The sequence below is a fragment of the Uloborus diversus genome, chromosome 4, assembly GCF_026930045.1.
Source record: "Uloborus diversus isolate 005 chromosome 4, Udiv.v.3.1, whole genome shotgun sequence".
NCBI lineage: Eukaryota > Metazoa > Arthropoda > Arachnida > Araneae > Uloboridae > Uloborus > Uloborus diversus.
The window spans coordinates 116,976,651-116,981,117 of NC_072734.1; positions in this window are offsets into that span (position 1 = coordinate 116,976,651).

Consider the following 4,467-nt stretch of genomic DNA (forward strand, 5'->3'; position numbering starts at 1 on the left):
AACAAAACTTTTCTTGCTTTAATCCTCGCAACAAAGAAAAAAAAAAAAAAAAAACAATAATCCGTTTTTGGAACAAGTCAACAATATATTTTAATTTCTTCGTTTTATTTGACTTTATTTTAGCCTTCTTCTTGCCTGAGCTCTGCATACGTCTGAATCTTTAAGATCTATCTGAGTTCTATATCCCCCTCCTTTTGTTTCTGGAATTGGAATATTGTATGACCCGAAAATAGTAAATAATGGAGACGATTTCCAATTTACAAGAAACTTTTCTTTCTATTAAAACTGTTCCTTGGTCTGTTGTTGCTAACAGAAAACTCTCACTAACATTCTCACAAAAGTATCTTTATCATTTATACCCCCATAGACGGCAACATCGTTCTTAAAAAGAGGCTTCACCAACCATCAAGGCTAAGGATAGTTGGCCCTTTTGACCAAATTAATGTCAAACAATACTTTTCGAAGAGCTCAATCCGTGATTGCAATACCGGTATACCGAATAACGGTATTTCGAGCAACTTTGTAATTTTGTAATACCAGTATTTGCTGAGGTAGAATACCGGTATTTTCGGTATTAGTTGAAAATTATTATAAATAGTTTCAATTAAAGGATTTTCAATGTAACTTATTAAATATCTACTTATATTTTTTAAATTTACTTATTTTTTCATTGATACAGAACCAAAATCAATCCATTGATGTAAAAATTAGCCTTCAAAAGCACAAACTAATGGAATATTATTAAAAGAAAGTAGCGGAAAGATTACAAAATCATACTGTCATTACTAGATGGTGAGAAAAATCGCATTTTCGTGCACTTTTGTGCATTGTGTCTATTTTTCTATTTCTCTAATCACTCACTTTCTCATTTGCGAAAGTTAATTTCGAGTGCAATTTTGAATGCAATTCTTCTTTGAACAATATATTCCAACCATCAATTGTAATAACACTATATGATTTCATTTTTAATTGATTGTCTCAACTGTACTAAATTTTGACAAAAAGTTTTCTTGTTATTAACAAATGGTAATTTTTTCTAACCAGTATTGGTTTGTTGTCCTGTCTCAGTATTTGGCTTTATTTTTGGCAAAATAATATTTGGAAATTATACAGTGCCTTGAAAATTTGCATAGAGGTAAATCATAGTTTAGTAAAACTTACCGTAAATTTCAAACTAAAGGGCTAATAAAAAAACAAACGCTAACCTCTCCTGCTCAAGAAAAAATAATGTTAATATTGGAAAAGTATCGTATCTTGAAAATAAGTTACAACTAGCAAAACATTGAAAAAAATAACAGCAATAATACACAAAATACAAACATACACATAAAAATGATTCATCCAAACCCAACACGCAAGAGACCAAAGAATTTGAAGATGAAGGACTTCCAGACAATTAGAGGGGATGTATCGCGAATTGTTAACAGTACCACCTACCTGCGTGAGGTTAGAAAGAGTATTTTCAACTGTAGGAAAGTTAAGCACTGAAATGGATTCCAGGCTCAGAGACAATTCAATAGATGCATTATGTTTTTTACTATTATTGATTTTTTACTATGACATTTGTTCCTTTATTTTATATTTGTTCACAATACGTTTTCATAAATAATACAATTTTTGCACAAAATTATGAAAAGTGGCAACGAAACCATGCTTTCAAGCATTTTTTTTGAGAAATTTCAAATACCGGTATTCCGGTATCACGTTTTAAAAATACCGAATACCGGTATTGAATTTTTGTTCCTGTATTGCAATCCCTAAGCTCAATGAACCAGCATTAGATACTTACTCTTAAAAAAAAAAAGCGTGAGGAAATAAAATAATAATCAATAAACGACAAAATGTCGATAATAATCATGATAAAAATGATAATAATAAGCATTATTATCATTAAAATTATTATTTTAATATTTATTCAGTCTTTGAGGTTGTACGAAAATTTAAGCAAAAGTTTAATTTGTAGTTTTCAAAAAGTGCTGTCCCAATTCTAGAAAAATCTGTAGACATCCGCGGCCAGGTGCGTACACAGAAATTTTGGGGCCCGTCACAAATGACTTTTCCGGGCCCCCTCCATGTAGCTTAATCCTGTATTCCAGGCCTGGTTTTAAAAATATTGGGGCCCCTTCAGGCACGGGCCCGGACTAACAGGTGTCCCTTCTCCCCCCCGTGCACGCCCCTGTCCACGGCAGACAAAATGGGAGCTGTCCACGTCTACAAATGATGTCGTACGTTTAGAGGGGAGGGGGTTCAAGCAATTGCGACAGTTTGTGACAGCGAGTAGAGAGGGGGTAATAAGAAGTGTGACATCACCCATTTTTATAAGAATATGTTCATGAAAAATAGCATGGCATTTGCCAAAGGGTGACGTGATATTGCTTGCACATAAAAAGCGTTGGCGTTTTTAAAGATATTAATCAGGAAACAGTTCGATAGATCTATAATGAAAAATAAATAAATAAATAAATAAACAAATAGCAATCGAAAGAGCAAAGCAAGATATGTTTATGAATGCCTAAATCATTTGCCCTCTTGTCCCCGCTATCGAAATATTAGGTTTTAAAGCCTGCCGAAATTTTAAGAAAAGTCGCCAAATTTAGAGAGGCTCGGTGGGTAATGGAAGACATTTTTCACAAACTTTGCAGATAGATGTCCTGACACATGCTGAAAATGAAATCGCGTGGTACTCCCAATTTCTCGCCAACTCTTTAAATTTGGCACTTTTCTTAACATTTCAATGGACTTGAAAACTTTTGCGTCAAAAAAGTCTCAATATGCTCTTTCGAACACCACCTATTTAAACTTTTTTCATTATTACACTATCCGTCTGATTTAATGGTAAGGTTCCCTACTGTGTGTGTGACCATAACTTTAGTAAAACAAATAATTTTTATTGGTCAATACCTTCAGCGGCAACAACTGAAGCAACTGATGAAGAAGGTTTTCAAACTTCAAGTCAAAAGAAACGAAGGGAAGAAAAATGCAATAAACTTTCAAACGTTTTTCAGTATTTTTGCTTTCTGTACCTTAACTATCATCTAAGATACTGTGTTATTTTCTACGTAAAACCACGAATCGGAAAGCAACAAAAATATGGTCTGCTGAGCTGAAAATGCTAATTCAGTTCATTTTTGTTGTGAATTATAAAATTGATGTTAAAAATATATGATCTCTGAAGTTTTTCCACATTGGGGTGAAATGTCTAAATTCATGTTGACGAGCTTTTCTTGGGACATTCAAATTTTGAAAATATTCAAGTCTTTTTGCTATGATTAGAAATATAATCGACTGCTGTTTCTTGGGCCGAACCTCATTACTGAATGTATAAGTTTTTATCTCTCAGGAAAAAGTGAGAAACAGTAGCAAATTTAACGTTATTTCGTGAGGAATTACTTAAAACTTTCTTATTTTACTGATATTTTTTCTTTTAAACAACTTTTTTTTATTGCTTCATGAACGACGACGTGTAGACTAAAATTTTAAAAATTTACACGGTCCCTTTGCAAATACATTTTGTTCTTATAGAGTGCAATCAAATTCGTTATATAGGCTTATTTTAGCGCTCATTTTTTCTTGTTAATGTGGGCATTTAAATCAAAATTTTGTAAATAATGTTAGATCTAATGTGAATATGACCTTTTAGCACAGAATTTCATTTCAAAAACTTGAAAGAAGACTTGAATTGATCTCGATTAACCCCTTACTTGTTTTCCTACTGTGCATGACGGCTGAGTAATTAGAAGTGTTTCGTTTTTTGACTCAGGGCTGTGCCCTTCGAAAATTCTTGATGCATTATTTACACGAATATATTATTCCCAAAATTAAATAAATAAATAAATAAAAAAAATAAACCCCTGAAAAAAAAATGAAATGGTAGAAAATTTCTTTAAAGCTTATTTAAGGCTCAATTTTGAGGTTGGTTGCCTTTAAAATAGGTTGAAAGAATGAATACGATTTCACGGTTCGCTTGTTGATATCAGAAAAAATGTCGTTTATATCAACGGCACCATGCTTAAACAAACGAATGTGAAAAATCGCGAACCCCGTTTTTCAAATTTGGTGGTTTGCCGTAGTACTAAAAAAAAAAAAAAAAAAAAAAAAAAAAATCATGTCTAAATTTGAAAGAATAGAATTGTTTAACAACAGTAAAATGTAGTTTTATAAAATTGTTAATTCAAACAATCTCCGTTGTGTATTTACTGCAGTCTCTATCTTTCAGACATTTCCCCATTGTGTGTTTTATGGCTACAGATTTCCCTTTTTCCATCGAATCCATTAGAAAGTATGGAGAAGAAATCCCATCCAAATTGTAAATGAATGAAGACACAAGGTATGTTAGCTGTTGATAACTACTAACAGCCAATTCAAAGAGCTACCTTTTCTTGAACATTCAATTTATTCTTTAGTAAATGAACATCATGCATCATTGTGCATTAATGTTTCAAACAGAAATAAAAACAGTAAACAGAA